Source organism: Hippopotamus amphibius, chromosome 1, assembly GCF_030028045.1.
Source record: "Hippopotamus amphibius kiboko isolate mHipAmp2 chromosome 1, mHipAmp2.hap2, whole genome shotgun sequence".
In the NCBI taxonomy this organism is placed as follows: Eukaryota; Metazoa; Chordata; class Mammalia; order Artiodactyla; family Hippopotamidae; genus Hippopotamus; species Hippopotamus amphibius.
Window position 1 is genome coordinate 219,934,745 of NC_080186.1, and position 19,496 is coordinate 219,954,240.

General features: G+C 41.7%; 1 protein-coding gene across 1 annotated transcript in view; it reads left to right on the forward strand.

Moving 5' to 3' along the window:
• Positions 1–485: 485 nt before the first annotated feature.
• ZNF366 (zinc finger protein 366) overlaps positions 486–19,496 on the forward strand; it is a 64,567-nt gene continuing 45,556 nt past the window's right edge. Inside the window, exon 1 of the mRNA XM_057741320.1 lies at positions 486–559. The gene's annotated coding sequence lies outside the window, so the exon portion shown is untranslated. The remainder of the gene's footprint in view (positions 560–19,496) is intronic.

Sequence of the window (19,496 nt, forward strand, 5' to 3'; positions counted from 1 at the left end):
ACAGACCAAACTTTCCCTTGCTCAGAGTGGGCAAGACATGATTTGTTCCCCTTTGGCTGTGTCAGTTCTGCAAACTAGATACCAGAGGCTGCAAGCTCAGGAGAGCCTGGCTTTCTGGAACACCATTTGTTTGGACAGGCCAGGCCAGTAAGGCTTTTCATCTCTTTAAAGCTTCCAGGGCAGAGAGCATATTTGAGGAATTCCTTTTTTCAAAGATTTTTTTTTTTTTTTTTGCCCCTTCCAACATTTTGTTTAAGAGAAAATGAGATGTCTATCTTCTGTTTCCTTATTTTTTTTCAGGAAAGCAAAGGGTTGTTGACTTCCTCCCTCTCCCCTCCCTTCCTTCCTTCTTCCCGAAGGTACTCATCTGAGAAAAAGAGAACGAAGTATTGTTCCTGTTCTCTTTCTTAAGTCATTTGAAACACTGTCCCTGCGAGTTCTTTAAGTTCCCTGCAATCTGTACACAAGACAAAGAGGGAGAGAGAGAGGGAGAGAGACAGAGAGGCAAGGGATCAGGTAAAGCACGGGGGCTGCTGCAGCCATTCAGACTCAGGAGCTGGTAAGTTACCCATGCAATCGTTTCTGCTTCCCTTTCACTGTCCCTGGAATGGATATTGCTGTGGGCATCTTCAACAGAAAATGCCTTACTGGGTGTAATCCTTACTCAAAGGGTACGACTGAAGGATGGCCCAGAATTTAAGCTTATATGTTTTTCTTTTTAAGAGAATACTGATGTTTCGCAGAGCTGAGGCTGGCAGAACTGGACATAGATTTGCACTGGGCTAAGGAGGACATTGTGTTCAATCTGAATTTTGGCCCAGATAAGGTGGCCGGGTTAAACCAGGAGTCACTGGAGTATGTGATGTATCTCACTGGAGAATTCACTCTTCCTCAGTGCTGTGTATTGGGAACCTTATCAGGGTGTCTGCTAAGAATTGTGGTTTGCTCTGGGGATTCTGTTACCTGTTGTCCAGATTGAGGTGCCTTCTTTTGTTCTTTTCATGCAGCATCCTCCCCAAAGAGGACTGTTAATTTATGACTGTTATTCTGCATCGCTGAGGTAGGGGGAAAAAAAGAAGGGAATATCACTTTGCATTGTACTTCATGGGGGGGGGTGCTTATGTGTTCAGGTCCCACATGTGGGTTGAATGTAAATTTATTATCCACTGTCAATGAAAGATGTCATCTGCCACACAAAAGAAAGGAAAGGCAAAGATTTGGGGGCATGTAGCTTTAGTTTTGGAAAACAATGTACCACTAGGATAGGAAGATTGAGATTGATCGCTTGTGTCAGTAGGATTGAAAAACCAAGCTAAATGTTGAAAAATATTTACCCAGCGCCTGGTTTTCAAAGCATCAAATAGAATACAGCAAACTAGTCAAGATTATACACACAACTGGTTTTTAAAACCTAACTTACTTCAATTAAATTTGTCAGAAAGTATAATGTTACCAAGAACTCACCACGGCAAGCCACAAGGGAGCCAAGGTCATGTTGTCAAAAACAGGCCAGCAAGGTCACTCTGAAAGACCGTGTGTATTTACTAATATTAATCAATCAGCTCAGAGAGGTGTTGAATGGATGAAAGACAAAGGACAGGCAGAGGTTTTTTCTTATGTTCATTTCGATGAAATTTACTGATTGAAGTCATCTGGGAAGTGAAGAGTGGGATAAAAATAGCTGTTCTCTCATTTATAAATTAATTTGGCCAGACTATGCATTAACCACAATCCAGTAATTAATCTATTCAAAACCAAGCGATCATCTTATAAGAGTAAGAAAATATGATAGAATTGGACTGTTATATGAGTTTTGTTCCATTAGTCAGACTTCTTTTTTCTTCTTTTTTTTCAAGAGACTTTCCATAGGAGCACTATAAAATGAGCAACGGCAAAGAGATGTGATTAGCGTTTGCCTGCTTGAGGAGGCAAAATTATGCTCATAACAGTTGAAAGTGGTTTCCAGCTCCCCTACCACCTACTCCAGCCACCCCAGTTCATAGATCTTCAGGTCAAAAGATAGCCGGGACTGATCGGCTTGGGTTTTTTTTTTTTTTTTTTTTGGCGTCTTATCTGCAAATGTGACCCCAGTAGAAAACTCAGGGCTGCAATTTTTCTTGCTTCTTTCAGTTTCATTTTTCCATGATAATGTATTTACTTTTATGCCCAATTAGAACAACATCAGAGAACACTCTCTCATTTGGGTTATTGAATAAAAGCATCAGGTGCAACACAATATAAAAAAAAATGACAGCAGAGTCACACTGACCAAAGACAAGTAAGGCAAAAGGTGGGTATGCCAATGGCTCAGAAAGCAGCCTCAAACCTGTGGCCCAAGATTAAGGAGTTAAGGATAGGTTCTTTTCTTTAAAAGAAAAAATATGTATTCAGTGTTTCCAATTCAGAATTGTTAAGTCATTGCCATGAGAATATTTGCTGGATACTGGGGGAAAAAATTCAGCTCCCTAAAGAAAAAAGCCATTGACTGGTTTAGCCTAGTTGCTGCCAATCTGTCTTCACTCAACTCCAAGGAGTGAGTTGGCATTTGTGGAAACTTCCAGTGTGTGATTCTTCTTTGGGGTCATCAGAGGCTCTTCTGTGATGTCATTAGGGGAACTCCAGCTTGGAATGAGCCATAATTTGACACACAGAAGGTGGCAGTAATTAATTTGTGCCCAAACTATACATACAACTATATTATAAATTTGCCATATAAGTGTTAAATTATGTTAGGATGTGTCCTGTACGTCTGTGTGCTGGCGTGCGAATCAGATGAGAGCAAGCAGAACATCAAAAGCACAGGTTTTATTGTTATCCAAATCTGAGTTTGAATTCCAGTTTCGTTGCTTACTGTGTGACACTTACTTCGGCCAGGTAACTAATCTCTCTAAGCCTCAGTTTCCCCTAATGTAAAATTGCATCTATGTAATAGAGTTGTTGTGAGGATTAAATAAGATTATTTACGTAACACAACTAACACAAAGCATGGCAAGTAGTAGAAGTCAATCAACGTCAGTTGTAATTTTTAAAGTTTTATATTAATACTTAACGGTACTGTCTCTTTTGAATGTAGAGGGTAGCCTATATTCCCTGTAATTTGTGTCATTATCCTTGATCAATACTATACCAAGGGTCTGTCCGAACAAAAATCATCCCTCATAGCTTTGGAGTCGGGCACCACTGAGTGAAGCTCAATTCTTGTAAAACAGAGGAAAGCAGAGTTTAATGTTTTGCTGTTCATCTCCACTAATGGCAGAAACACCAGATTTAGCCTCATTAAAATGCCAGCTGTGTTCAGTAGAGGGGAGAGTAGGGGAGAGTTTGTCTTGGGATAAAAGTCTTCAATTTAGATGAATGTTTGAAGAGACTACATGATGTTGTAGACGTTTCATTCTCCCTTTCACCCACTTCCCCAAGCTCTCGAGCTCTGTGCTATTGGTGACCTTTTCCCTGGCAGTGGAGGGCTGGAGACTTTTTTTTTTTTTTTGGAGACCATCGTGGTAGTGACTCAGCCAGAGAGAAAAGGACTTGAAGTGACATGTTCTCCCCACCGTGAAGGCTAGCACACTCAGAGATCCCTCTCAAATATTTTAACAGCAACCCATTTAGTTTATCACCAATAAACAGAATGCCAGTATCACCACAGGGTGTGGGTGTGTGTATGCGTGTGTGTCATCCAACTGCTATCTTTCTCTCACTGTAAACTTTAAAACCTACGTGCTGATTAGTCTGTTAAGTAATAATGATACTTTAACTTAGATGTTAGTTAAAATTCCCTCTCCATTTTCCAAAAGCAGAACACACAGCTACAACAACAACCAAAATTCTACCACCAATAACCCAAACCTTTGAGGTTCCTTTGTTAGAAGAAAAGGCTCTGATACAGTAGAGACTTGTTTGGACAACTTAACCCTCAGAGAGCAAATTGAAGCTGGGTTTTTCCACCCTAATGTGCAAAAGTTGTCTTCTAAAATGGCTTAGAACAGGAGAACGAAGACCAGCTTGGGAGTCAGAACACTTCTACTCTGTTTTGTCCAACCTCTGCCGCCCCCTGTATGTGTGACCTGATAGGTTTCTTCAGTTGCTTAGACCTCAGTTTTCTCTGAAAAATGATGAGGTCGGACCAAATCAGTGACTCTCAAGGTGGGGTGTGTGTGTGTGTGTCTGTGTGTCTGTGTGTGTGTGTGTGTGTGTGTATTGGAATTCACCTGGGGCTTGTTTACACTCTTCTCCACCACCCACTGCACTAGATGATCTGTGAGATTCTTATGTTGATGTCCTGTGATTCTCTAAAGCAGATGGTCACTGTCTTGCTCTGTCTTCTTCAGGATTGCGTTGACATTAAATTAAAATGTATGTTTTAAGAGCCATACTTTTAAGCATAATCCCTGTTCAGGATTTGATGTTTTCTCTAGAAATTAGTTTCGAACATATCAATTGTTATTCTAGAAGCTGCTAGTATTATGGAATAAGGAATATGCAACCAATCTGGTGAGACTGATCACTGTCCTATAGCAACATGTATATCATAAAAGAGCAATTACTTAGAATTATAAATATTGTAATTCTGTATGACTAGCACTCTTTGGATTATGCATTTATAATTTTTATCTTACAGTGAGCATGCATTCTTTCTTTAATAAAGAAAACACAGGGTTTTTTTTTCTATTCACTTAAAAAGTATTTGTAGATTCAGTCTCATAAGTTTTTCGGTTTTGTTTTTACCTTTTTACAGGGTGTGTTGTGCTGAGCCAGTTTTAGAAGTTGAATCCTTGTCCCTAAGTTAACACTGACATGGAAAGGCAGAAGACTGACAATGGTGTTTGAAAAACCAGCACCCACAAGTCATGTTAAATCTGCTTTAATCATGAGAAAAATCTGTAACTTAGAGAAAAAGTTCTGATCTCCCTGAGGTCATTTCTACCCAAATCTCTTGAATTCTTTTTCTGACATGTTTATATGGCTAATAAGTAGAGCAGCAGTGGACACAGGTCTCCACCTGACAGAAACAGAGAGACAGCAAATATTTTGATGTGCACGCTCAGAAACACCTAGCCTAATGATGGCTGTTCTTTTTAACCATTTAAATGTCAAATACATTTAGATAAAACAATGACATTAGATAAAAGAATAAGAACGTGTCTTCATCAGAAGTTATGTATAATACATCAGTTCACTAGCAAGGAAGCGCCATGAGGACAGGGCCTTTGTTCGTTCACTGCTGTACGCCTAGGGCCTAGAATAGCGCGTGGCATATAATAGATGCACAATAAATATTTGTGGAATAGATGATAATAAATAAGTAGGCTGTAGAGTGAAATATGCTATCTTTGTATATGCTAAATACAGGAGTTCATAAGTTAAAAATTAGTCAGACTTTCTGGGGTTCTGGACAGTGTCAAACTGCCAGCTTGACGTTTATTCCCACCTGAATTGACGGAAATTACGGCTTGTTCCACCATTACATGCATGGGGCTGCTACATGTATATTAATGTGTCATCTTGTCAAGAAACCCACCCACTTGCTTGTGGGAGATAAACGTTTATCAGATACACAGAAAAGACTTTGGTTGCATTTTATTTTCCATTTGTTTTCTGGGCAGATGATGGGTTAGCACATTGTTTTTGGCGAGAGAAAGAGGATGGTCATTTGTTTTTCCTTGACTAAAAGAGTTGTGAGCCAGGATTTAACCTTGTAGGAAGTGCTCAGAGCTCTCTGTTTTTTTATAGACAGGGCTGTAAATCCAAGTTAAAGGGATGCCACTTGGGCTGAGTTTACACAAACACGAAGGAGTAAATTCAGGGAGGGAAATGTGATATCCCTTTTCCTTTATATAATTAGGCATTGGAGACAGCCAGAATGAACCAATACTGGACTGAGGCAGTTCTGCGCTTATTTGGCAAATGTAGAGTGGTGAATATAAGTATAAATATCACAACAACTTTGGGGTCTTAGGTTTCCATTACTCACAGCAGGAACTGAAAAACCTCTCTCTGTTCATGTTGAGAAAACCTATCTCTTTAGTGCCAAACACCAGGGCCACACAAAGGAATTCTGACCCCTCCTCCTATTTTGCTGTGATCTGCTATGGCCCCACTTTGACCTCATTCTGCGACGGCCACTGGTATTAATGGGAGAATGAGATAACTACAGGAGCACCACCACCACCTTGCAACATTTACGGAAGAGTCATCACTAAGTTTGGGGCCCCTGCCAAGAACTTCGCCTACATTATTTCACTTAACCCTTCCATTCTCAGACGTAGGTGCTTCATTCTCCCCATTTTGGAGAAGAGGAAAGGCAACTACCTTGTTTAACAGATATTAGAAAAAGCAAGGGATTTACTCAAGGGTACTGAATTGATGTTGCTTGTTTTTAGGTTTCTCATTAAGGGGTAAGCAGCTAATAATTTTTTTTTTTAATTAAGTATCCCTTAAGGCAGTGTTCCTCAGATGTAGTCCACGAATCCACAGCATGGCATCACCTGGAGTTTGTTAGAGAAGCAGAATCTCAGGCTGCACCCCAGACCCACTGAGTCAGAATCAGCATTTTAACATGATCTCCATGTGATTTAGGAGCACATTCAAGTTTGTGCAGCACTGCCTTAGCGTTTTGACCTGTTGAATACACAGATCGATTTCAGAATGTAGGTCCCTGTTCTGCAAAGCCCCTTTTTAAACTTTGAACGTGTCCAAGACAACGTAACTCCCTCTTAGATAATGGTGTTACTGGATAAGCCTCAAGTCTATTCAGCTCTGAGCAACAGTAGGCATGAGTTTTGTGGTCTCACCTAGCAAGTTAACGCCATACCAAGGGATCCTAATAATCTCAGAGAGTAAAGGTCTGGGGTATTGTTTTTCAAATATGTTCTGAGAACCGAACATCAGAATCCCCTGGGGCAGATTCCTAGGTCTTCCCCAAGCTCTAATGAATCTGGGGAGGGGCCTCAGGCTGCTGGCTCAGGGTAAGGAACACCCAGCAGGGGCAGTGACAAGTTTTGGGAACATCATTCCAAAAAGGTGTCCAGCTGTTTCAGCAGTTTGAAAAAATATTTAAAAGCAACAGTATGAGACAGAGTATCTCAGAGCCCTTGCGGGGAGAAGAGGTACTCGACCAGCTTCTTCCTTCGAATGTTGGAGAATGAGGACAAGAAACGCTACTACCTGCCAAGGAGCAGATGCCAGCACACACCCCTCACTCTTCCCAGTTCGAAAAAATCCTTAGCGCTTCCTTTGCACTGGGGACTCACCGTTCTCACTTAGAACAGAAATCAAGAGGGGGCTATTGTTGGAGGGGTGGGGAAAGGAAGCAGGGCCGGAAGAGAGTGAGGGAGAGGACTGGAATAGCCTCTGGTTTGTTTGGGCCTGGACAGAACGCCTCTGCCTGGATGGAGATGGTGGCTTCTCCCCCTTAATCAAGGCCCTCTGGCCTCCCACGGGAAGTGCAGGGAGAGAAAGAACTTCGTGTTTTCAATGCTGGTTTATGGAACACCCACCACAAAAGCCACTACTTGTCTCTTGCTGTTTTTCTAAATCAGGCAGTTTTCTTCCCCACAGCATAGTGGAGCTCCCTCCCTTCCCCTCCACCCTGAATAGATTTTTCAGTTAAAAAAAAAATGGACAAAGTGGAATCTTTCAACGTGATCCTGAAAAATGTATATATTGAAAACTTTTAAGGTGCTAAGGAACACCATACTTAATCCACCAAGGTGGGGTTCCTGAACTACTAGAACTTGATCTCTTAGGGTGAGAACATGCAAAAAGTTCTACAAGGTTACTCCTAGGTATATCCAGAATCCTGCCTCCCACTGGGTTTTTTAAGAGAGTTGGGGGGAATTCTCTGGCGGTTCAGTGGTTAGGACTCCGCACTCTCATGCAGTGCTGCCCCTCCCCCGCCCTTCCCCCCAAAAAAGATGTGGGAAAGCACCATCTTTCTTGACACTCAGGAGATATGCAGTATGTAATGCAGCAAGCAAGTCGGCCTCTCCTCCAACATCATCCACAGCTCTCCTGCACCCCAGTCCCATCAGCACAATCCCTGTCTCTGGCTCCCCAGGGATGGAGACTTCCTATCTCCCGGCTGTAGCCTGGGCCACGAGTCTTAATGAGGATGTTGCAGAAGGAGTGGAGAGCCTAGTTTTTAGACAAGAAGGTGCAGCTCAATAGTACATCATTCTGGTGTGTGTTCACAACTTTGAAGTGCTCAGGCATCCCGCACTTTGCACTGGCTCCTCGTGCGCTTTCTCAGCCTCCTAGGAGAGGAATTTCACCATCACATATTCAGTACCTGTAGTTAGGAAGGACATGCAGCTGTGAGCAAATCCTATGAAGGATTAGGACAGAAAGTGCCAAATTTATTTGCTTTTCAACCAATATGGATATTTTGGGAGGGGGAGCTGGTTTACTTAATAAAGTATTATCTCTTCAGTACCTGGCACGTGTGCCTCACACACATGTGTATAAAACACACACACACACACACAGACTATACAAAATCATTGGCTCTTATGGAAGGAAACTGGATAGCCCCAAATTGTTTATTTGACTCAAGAGTATAGCACCTGATTTTTAGTCCCCTGTATTTCAAACAGATTTACTATCATAATTATATTTTTCTTAGTGATGATAAAAAAGCGCTTGAATTTTGTCAGCTAGTGGCAGTGGGGGAGAAGGTGAGAGAGGACTTAAGTGTTATTACAAGAAACTCATAAAGCATTCCATTCACTTATTGTGTACTGTTTTCAGAATGTAAGTAATGCAGGAGAGAAGGCTAAACTTGGAGTCAGAGATAAAGGCTTGAGTATGCTTGTTGACACATGAATAGAAGGCAAGTCAATGAATCTAAAAGCATATGGAAATTTAGTATATGACAGAAATACCACTGAATATCAGAGGGGAAAGTTGGATTATGTGATTCATGGCGTTGGGACACCTAGGTAGCTATTTGGGGAAAAAAAAAAAAAAAACATATCTTTTCCTTATTTCTTAAGTTAAAATACCAGATAGATCAAAGATTTAAAGTGTTAAAAATAAAAACATAAAAATAATAGGAAAATGGCAAATTTATTTTTCTGAATCTCAGGCTAGGAAAAGTCTTTCTAGTTTTATCTAGAAGACTTAACATTTATTATACATTAGAATTAAAAAGCTTCTACAAGGCCCAGACTCAATAAGCAAGCTCAAAAGGGCAAACAAAAAACTGGGGGAAACATTTTAAACATGTATCACAAAGAACTTAACATGACCGGAAAATGGGCAAATGACATGAAACACATTTCACATAAAATGAAATATAGTTGGTTCTTAACATGTAAAAAATAAAAGATACTCAATCTACTTCATAATAAATGAATGCAAATTAAGACTATGACATACCATTTCTGACCTACCTGATGAAACAAAAGATGAAACGTTTGTTAGCACATTTGTTTCCGGGGACGTGGAGTACTGCCATACATCGATGGCGGAACAGTGAATTAGTAAAACCTTACTATAAAGAGCAATTTGTGAGTGTCTATCAAAATGTAAAAGTGACTCCTCTTGGAAATTATCTTACAAATATACTTATAAGATGTAAAAAGACATACCTACAATGCAAGATAAGAAAAAAACAGATTAAGTATAGCATACTTTTCCATCAATAAGGGATGGGCTCAATTAAGTACAGTACATGTATATAACGAAAATGCTTCTGATTTTAAGTTCCATGCTTTGATAATTTCTTTAAGGGTGATCATTTCACATCCATCTACATTCCTCTTGTCCTTTCCCTGCCAGCATGTCACCAAATGCCACATATAAAGCTGCAACAAAAGGCTTTGTTCCTTTTTCAGTTGCCTCTCAATTTATGGGGTCCCCATTCTCTTGGCAACATGTAAAATATGGTTTTCAACGAGGGTGAGAAAGTAGCCCTGAAAGCCAGGTGTGCAAGCGGAGTGGCAAGGCAGTGTAGAGGAGTGGTTACAACTCATGTCCTGGGGGAAGCTGCTTGACATCAAGTCCCCACTTGATCAGTGGTGTGATCAGGGGAAGTTTCATTCCTTCACCTGCACGACAGGTACAAAATAGCACCATCCTCTTAGGGTTTGTTGTGAGGATTAAGAGTGGTAATTCATGTAACTGCTTAGCACAGTGCCTACCTCATAGTAATATTCAATAAGCGTTAGCCCTTTTAATTATTAATCTGAACTCTCCCTGCTCATGGGTCCTGGAGCTTTCCTAGGGGAGAGGGGAAGAGAGGCATCTAAGTCATCAAGCTGTGTACTCATTAGCACTGTGAACTAGGGGTCCTGGGGTGATTCAAAGGCTTTTTTTTCCCCAACCCAACAACACAAAGGGAGAGACTGGAGTAATTTCTGCTGCCCCCAAGCTAGTATCATTGATGGAAACTACTTCCAAAATTCTATCCCCTGGAGTCAGTTATATCCTGAAAATGTGATGAATGCAGGCTGTAAAATTGCAAATTGTGACATTATGCTGGGGGTTGAACCAGTTAAGCAGCAAGTTTCAGTTTGCATGAAAAATGTTCCTTAAATTACATTTGGATCAAAATATTATTAAATATTAATATTAGGGCCATTGTATAACTTCCTCCCCATGGTAGTCATTTAATAAATATGAGCTGCAGCTTCAAACCAAACCAAACCAGACCAAAAATCTTCCATCACCACGATGTGCATATTCCCTTGTTTCCAGAGTCAGTCTCAGTACAGCACAGAAAGGGATGTATCTAAACCCAGCCAACCTGTGCATCCCTGTAACTTCAAGTGTCTCAGCCACAGATAGCAGCCCTCCAGCAAAAACAATGAAAAATATTTGATGGCTTTTAAGTGGATTGAATTTCCCCTCTGTATGTAAGGTGATAGCGAACCCTCTGCATACACTTACTGCCTTATATATTTATCAGATCACATTCTAGGACTAGATTCCAGAAGGCATAGTTCAGCTTAGTGGATTGCCCTGCCTACTAAATCTTTCATGTGTGTCTGTTCTCCTTAACTACATTGGAACCATATTTGTCAGAGACTGTATTTAACCATTTTTGTCCTGTCTCAGATAAGACCCCTCCAAATTCTTGTTGGTCTCACTATAAAGCTCTTATTACCCCTACTTTAGAGATGAGTAAACTGAGGCTCAGAGAAGATAGACAACTTGGCAGAAGTCATACAGCTCTGTGAATTTCAGGGGCCTGTGGAGTTACTGCAAGGAGTCAAGAGGTCTGTATTTGGATGTCAAGTGCCTACTGTTTGCATACTGACTAAATAACATTCGTTTGTTTTTTTTTTATAAATTTATTTTTATTTATTTATTTATTGCCTGTGTTGGGTCTTCACTGCTGCACATGGACTTTCTCTAGTTGCTGCGAGCAGGGGCTACTCTTCATTGTGGTGTGCGGGCTCCTCATTGCCGTGCCTTCTCTTGTGGCAGAGCACAGGCTCTAGGCGCGTGGGCTTTAGTAGTTGTGGCACACGGGCTCAATAGTTGTGGCGCACGGGCTTAGTTGCTCAGTGGCATGTGGGATCTTCCTGGAGCAGGGATCAAACCCGTGTCCCCTGCATTGGCAGGTGGATTCTTAACCACTGCGCCACCTAGGAAGTCCCTAAATAATGTTTTGAAAGTATGTGTACCTCTGCTTTCAAATCTCATTATATAGTGGTAATTAATAAAATGTAAATTAATTTAAAATGTTCCTGAATTAAAAATAGCTTTTGGTTATTTTGTATTTTTTCAAACTTGCTGGGGATTTGCAAAATGGGCTTATTTATTTATTTATTTATTTATTTATCTATGGAATTTACAAAGGGAATCATGCTGAAAAACCTGGGAACCACTGTCCGTAAACCAAAGCTGGTGTTCACTAATAAATTATAGATAGGTACTTTGAATAATCTAGGTCTTCTGGTGGCAGTGAGCTTTTACACTCTTAAACTGCTACCTATATCTATATTTGATAGAAGTCTAGAAAGTGTCTGGAAGTAGTCATCATTGTTCTTTAGTTTCTTCCATTGTCTAACAACTATCTCCCTAAAGATTCCTGGTTCCTTCCTTTCTTACCTGAGTGACTTTAGGCAATCTGCTTAGCCTATTTGTGCACTAGTTTCCTTATTGGAAAAATGGGGAAAAGCATAGAGCCTACCTCGTAGGTTTCTGTGACAGTCACATGAGTTAATGCACATGGTGCCTTAACACATTCTTGCCACACAGGAAACACTCAGCAAGTGTGGTTGTTGTTATGTTAGGCACCACTTGCCACTATTTTTGTCACATCGTTGGAACTTTATGATAGACATTTATAGGATGAATTAATGAATAAGTGAAAATGTGGAGTAGGAAGCAAGGGCATTTCTAGATATGTCATTCCTCATCTACATTTCTTTAGTCACAGGCAGGCAGTTAGGACAGCAGCTTTTATGCCGATGCTGCGTTTGGGAGTATTTGCTTCAGTGAGCTCAAGCTAGAGAGATGATGGTGTTTCTATATCTTCTGGTCCAGTAGCCTTTACAAATCTATCACCTTTATGTGTTAGATTTATCAAAATATGCATTCAGTGGATCAGGCAGGAAGAGTCTGGGCTTGGAGCTGATGTCAAATATAGGCTTTAATCCTCCTTAAAAACTATAAGAGGAAACAAGACCAGTAGACCATCTAGATAGAAGGAGAGAAGCAATGCTTTCTTGCCACAAACCAAAATGCTGAGGATCACAGTTATGAGAGGGTCAAAGGAAGTTAGGATGACCTTTCGTAGCAGGCTCAATGTTTATCTAGCTGAAAATTTCACTTTCAGATCATCCCATGGATAGTTATTTAGCTTTATTCCTGAACAACCTTTGAGCCGGATAGACACTTTTTTGTTTTTCCTTTTTTCAGCATTTGCAAAGTGAGGTGTTGAGGGTAGGAGAAAAGAATCCATTGTTAAACTTTAAAAACCCATTGCTAGACTTAAAAAAAATGCCATCCTGAGTGTCACTTCTGGCTGACATAGTTGTTTCTAACAAAGTCTCAGGCAGATGGGCCGATGAAGAGATAACCAGCTTCTCTAAACTGGCTGCTTTTCCTAAGACCAGGCAGTAATAATCCTAGCCGCTGCTCATCCTTGGCTGTCCCATGTGGGCAAGGCTCTGTGCTGGTGCTGTGGACACTAGAGTGAATAAAACCCAGTTTCAGCTTTCCAGAAGTTTCCAGTAAATTAATGGTTATACTGAATGGAGATGAATATGCTTCCCTGTCACCTCCATCCATTGACCCTGTTTCTACTCACTGGGATCACACAGAACAAATCCAGCCCTTCTAAGTACCGGCTCTTTGAAGTATTCAAGTAGAAGCTATCAAGTCCCCAGATCTCCAACACACCTCCCTCTTAACACGCAGGGTTCTGTCAGCCATCTCAGTAAGGTGTGGTTTGACGTCTCCTCACCAGCAGGTTGCACTGCTCTGCGTGCTGTCCAGTGTACCCCTGTCCGTGAGGTTTGACCCAGAATGTCCCCACCCCATCCCAATGTTTTGGCTAGTGCACAGTATAGCACAGCTCTATGAGGCCCGTTTTTCAGGGCTGCAGCAATTGCTGAGATTCTCCCTCAAAAGGACCAGATGAAAAGCCCTGGAGTAAAAAACTAGGAACTTGGAATTAGCATTATTGATTTGTCTTATTATTTTTCTAGATCTCTAGCCCTAATGTTGTTTCAGGTCTTCCTCCTTCCTCTTTATAACCATGAGAATCTCTTTACCAGTGTTGTTAGAAGCCAAAAGTACTAGTATAGTTATTATTTACTAAGTGCTTTTTTCTTAGTCAAGTGCTTTGTATATCTTAATTTATGAAATCTCATAATTAACCCCGTGAGATGGTTTTCTTTTTTTCTTTGTTTCAATATGAGGAATCTGAGGCTCAGAGATTAAGTAATTGCTCACAGTTGGTAGGTGAAAGACCTAGGATTCAAACCCTGGGCTGCCTAACTTCCTTCCAAAAGTATGTGCCAGACCCCCGAGGTGCCTTGCAGCATCCGTTCCCACATGATGTGCCTTTAGCCCTCTAAGCTCCTTCCATGGGGCTGTGGGCCAGCTCTCAGGGTCCTCTGTTAATCTGCTAGCCAACTAGTTTGCTATCAAAGGATGTCTAAGGGTTCTTTCTAACCAATCCACACCCCATGTAGCTCCTTCCTCTTTCTTCAAATAATTCTATTCATTCCCTGACCTTCAATTCAGTGTCTCTTCAGAACTATCAGCACCTCAAACCTAGTCCTGCCTCCTGTAGGCCTTCAGATCTGTAGATCAGGGCAAGATGTAGACAGCGAGTGCCATCTCGGGGTGAGCTTCTCTTTGGCTCCTTCTGCTCTCACCGGGGTCCTTTATGCCCCTTTGAGAGCTCTCTAATGTAGCACCGTCAGCAACTATCATACTCAAGTTCAGTAGTTCTCAACTGGGGACTGTACAGTCTCCCCTAGAGGCATTTGGAAACAGGGAGGTTATCACAATGACCAGGGGGCACTATTGGCTTCTAGTGGTTGGGGGTGAGGAGGGATGTTAAAGTTCTGCAGTGAACCCACACAAAATAGCAATAGCGTCTGCTCCCCTTGAGAAAGTCAGGACCATGAGTTTTCTCACCATCGTCCATCCATTCCCAGCACAGTAGCTACCCTTCCACAGATGCTTAATACAAATCTTCTGAATGAATGTTTTCCTTTGTCACCGTTCCTATTTTTCTGCATGTCTCTTCTCTCCCTGGAGGTTCTGAAATAGAGCTGTCCTGCTTGCCTCTAATTTCTGGAAGTGACTGCAAAGGTGGTGGTCTTATTAAGCTCTGTCTCATATATATTCCCTTCCTCTTTCCTTCTCTTATTCTCAAAAATTTTAACAGTTTAGAACCACAGCCCTAAAGAATGCCTTCCAAATTGCTCAGTTATGATTTACCTTTTGAATAGGTCTCAAAGACATGGCTTTCTAGAGTAAATTTAGGTAGGAAATTTTTCACTCCAACGTGGAGTTAAACACCCTAAAAAGTATTAGATTGATGGCCTAGTTCAATAAGTTGTTAATGATTAAGTCTAAGGGATTTGGCCAAAGCAACAGCAGTGGCCCATTGGCTTTCCCTCTCAGACCCATGAAGCTATAGCCTGGACAGGGTGGAGGAAGCCAGAGGCCTCTTAAGAAGCCAGTGAGGAAAAAGCTAAAAGTTTGAGCTCTGACCATCTTCATCATTCTTCCTGAACTGTCAGAAAAGCAGCTACCAAGTAGATCAAGGACTCAACCTCACGCCGGGACAGATAGCCTATTAAAGGAGAGTCAGAACCGGATCCCCATGAAAGGCCTGTGCCCTGATCCCAGCTCTGCGATAGCAGCATGTTGCTGTGGGGTGGAGCATTCTCTGTGGTTGGAAATTTTTGGAGTTCATTGGTTTTACTTTCTGGCTGATTTCCTTGATAAGACATTTAGCACCTTTCTCTTTTACAAATTTCAGAGAGGAGGTTCTCTTCCCATCAAGGGAATTCCCAACTCTGCTCCACTCAGGGGCTCTCGTTTTCTTAAAGCATATGAGGGAATACTTTAAGAAGCTTTAAAACAAAGTTTATTTTCATTTTTCTCAAGTTGAAAACAACCATCTGAAGAGCAGCATAGCTCAGGGCGGATAAGGAAGGGTTGGGAAGGATCACAAAGCAGAGAAATTGAGTAAGGGAGGAAAGAACTAGCATTTATTTAGCACTTGCTATGTGCCATGCATGTTACTATTAGGTATCTCATTTTAATCGTTTCCCAGATCCATGAAGTAGTGTATTAGTCAGGACAGACTAGGTAATGCTTCAGTGACAAGCAAACCCTAAATCCCCATGGCTTAAAAAAATAAAGAAAAAAGAAAGAAAATAAGGAGTTATATCTCCCTTCCCTTACATATCCATTAGTGAATCAATAATGGCTTTGACCCAGGTCATCTTAACTTTATGACCTGGGCTGATAGAACAGCTATATGGGAAATATTTCAGGTTGCTATGGTAAAGGGAAAGAAAATCATGGGAATCATGGACTAATTCTCAAAGATTCCACCAGGAAATGACATATGTCACTTGTGCTCACATTTTGTTGTCCAAAGCAAGTCACATGGCCATGCCTACATGTAAAGTGACTAGGGTAGTACAATTTGACTATGTGCTCAGAAGAAGAGCTGGGAATATTTGATAAATAAAGTGTTATTATCCTGTTATTTTAGCTAAGAAAAGGGAGACTTAGGAATGTTAGTAGGTAGAGGAGCTGGGATTCTGATTGTCCTGAGCTCTTTGCTCTTCTATAACGAGTGCGTTCGATAAGCATGTTACATACATGGTGCTGTACCTTATCTCCACATGCTGTGATGAGCTTAAGTATACTTGGGGCTTGAGGGTACGTGCATCTCAGTGTGGACAGGTTAAAGCCAAGTCCAAGTAATTGTGGCTTAGCCTTTATTCCACATATTTCCATTCTCTTTAAAGTTCTTCAACACATTCAGTGTGAAATCAATATGTAATAGACATTTTATCTTTCAACACATGCCAGATTTTTCTTTTTTAATCATAGTCTCAGGTACAGTAGGTTTCCTTACTTATTTCTTTGTTGGTTGAATAATGAGAAAGAGGCCACTCTGCCCTTAGTTTGGGAAGGCTGCTACCTGGTGGATGTTCAAGATCCAGAGGAAAGTATGCCCCAACTTCCCTCCATTACCTTCAAGGCAGTGCCCAGAAAAAAACATTCCTGGCTCAAAGGAACAATAAAATAACAAGACTGATCCTACCAGCCCTTAGGAAATCAATCCCGATATTTCTCCTCCATGGAGCTCAGAGGAAGTGCCATGTTATAGCAGTTCTTCTTAGACTTTTCTAACCCGAGTACTGTTAGTGGGAGAGAAAACTCTGGAAAAGAAATCCTAAGTGATCTGCCATAGGTAGATTTTCAGACTTTAACCTGTGCTAGTGTTTGCATTCTGCTCCATAACATACCCATATTTGTTTGCATTTAAAATGTTTTAAATTTCTCACCACTAAAACTAATAAGCCAGGAAGATACTATACAACTTCTTCTTTGGTTTTCTCCATCCATAGGAACTTGACTCCAAGCCTTCCTAATCTATTAACAACAATATGCTTATCATGTGAAAGTAGGTCCCAGAGGGACAGGAATAAGGGTAACTGTCAGGTTGGGGATGTGGTGGGTTCCTCCCGGCAGCTAGAATATCCCAGACCCAAGAGAGAATAAAGGCGTGGAAGAGGAGGAGGGGCAAGGGGTGGGGAAGAAAGAAGAAGAGGAACATGAAATAGTATCTGGAGACAAGGAGGAGCTAGTACAGCCGAGAAAGAACCCCAAACATGGCCTTAAAAAACACACGGAAAGACCTCGAGACTAATTTACTGATCATGACAGTTGCTAAAAAGCTACATTTTTTATTGGTTATCTTTTCCTTATCTATTAAAAAAGACAAAGTACTTTGTCCAAAGCACAGCTGGTTGTAGCCTTAGGCAGATTGTTTAACCTTGCTGAGTTCTCAGCCATAAAGCATGAACTCAAATGCTGGTCAGCTTAATGGAGTGTAAAGTTTGCAAAACTCTTTGAAGGCAGATAGTGCAATTTAAGTATTATGTATTATTAAATAAAATGCCTATTTAGGATAGAAACTCTCTATTAGGATTACCTTAACTAGTAGTCAACACCCGGGAGAGCTGGTTGTCAAAATTTTTATGACAGAAGGGATCCAGCGGTCGATCACTTAAAACGGAAAATAAAAGAACAAAGAAACAAGCTCAGGCAGTAATAAATGGAATGCACCATTAAGGCATTGGCTTGGTTCAGAGAGAGATTCCCGAGCTGAAGAAGGCCTCATTTACTGGAATGGAAAAATATAGGGCCAGGAAATTGCTCAGAGGTCTCCTGTCTTTTCCTGTGCACATGGAGATGCACTATGTGTTGGCTACTGTTTTGGATCAGAATCTCCGTTTTAGAAATAGCCTGAGTTGTGTCCTTGGAAAGGAAGAGGGTTGTGTGGTATATTTGTCTGTAGTGGGTATGGCGGGGGTGGGGGAGGGGAGAATGTTGGGAGGAGCCATTGAGATGCTCTCTGGAACCAGATTGCTTCCTTGGCCTCACAGACAGTTACCAGAACTGAGCTAGGACAGCGGGCAGCTGACCTGGGCTTAGGGAGCCTCCAAGTCTCCTGAACTAGCTCCAAGGTGGAGCCAAGCTGGCCCTGCTGACAGCACAGGTCAGTTCTGCATGGTCACGCTGGATGGCTGGTTGCAAGCCCCCCTGTGTCTCAGGTACATGGGCTGAGCCGTAGTCTTTCATTCAGCAGACATTTATCTGGCAAAAATCTCCTGGCAGACAGTTTTAGGCACTAAGGATATAACAAGAAACAAAAGACAAACATCCCTGTCCTCAGGGAGACTGCATTCTAAGTGGAGGGAAGTGGACAATGGAAAAAATAAATAAGTTACATAATATGTTAGAAGATAGGAAGAAAAATAAAACAGGGAAGAAGAAAGAATAGGGAGTGTGGCGGTGGGGGTGAGGAGCAGGGCAGGGTTAGGATGGCCTCATTGAAAAGGTGATATTGAACATAAACTTGAAGGAGGCAAAGAGAGAATCGTATAGGGATCTGGAGAAAGAGCTGTCCAGGCAGAAAGGGCAGCAGGTGCAAAGGCCCTGAGATGGGAGAATGCCTCGTGTGTGTGAGAAACAACCAGAGGTCATGGGGGTTGGAGTGGAGTAAGCAGAGGAGAGTGTGGTGGGGTATGAGGTCGGTGGGGTAACAACATCATGGAGAGCCTCGCAGGCCACAGGGTGGACTGGGGCTTTACTCTAAAATAGAAGATTGTTGGAGAGTTTTAGGCAGGGGCGTGAAAAGATCTGACTGACATTTTACTATAATCAGTTTGACTATTGTGTTGAGTAGGCTACAAGGAGCCACGTGTGGAAGTAAGGAGAAGAGTGAAGAGGCTATTAGAAGGTAATTTTCCATCTATTTCACACTTTTTTTTCCTCATTTTTTTACAGTCTTCACTGAATTTGTTACAGTGTTGCTTCTGTTCCATGTCTTGGCTTTTTTTGTTTTTTTTTGTTGTTGTTGGCCGTGAGGCATGTAGCATCCCAGCTCCCCGACCAGGGATGGAACCCACACCCCCCACATTGGAAGGCAAAGTTCCAACCACTGGACCACCAGGGAAGTCCCTCCATCTATTTCAGAGCAAAGGTCAAAGTTCCTGGAAGAAACCTGTGGCTTGGACCATGGTAGAGGCAGTGGCGGTGGTGGGAAGTAGTTGGGTTATGGAGAGACACTGAAAGGAGAGCCCGTAGACTTTGCTAATCCATAACCGGGGTACTCAGGTGGTCTGTCCGGAAGTCAATGAGTTGCGAAGAAATGGTGATGAGGGGTGTTCCCTTTCCATTCAAGAGTAGTAAAGAAGAAGAGAGAGGATTCTTGTGGGTACAACCACCTTGCCTTTCTTCCTTTGTCCTTCCCGGTAGTTGAGGACCTCTCATGTGCC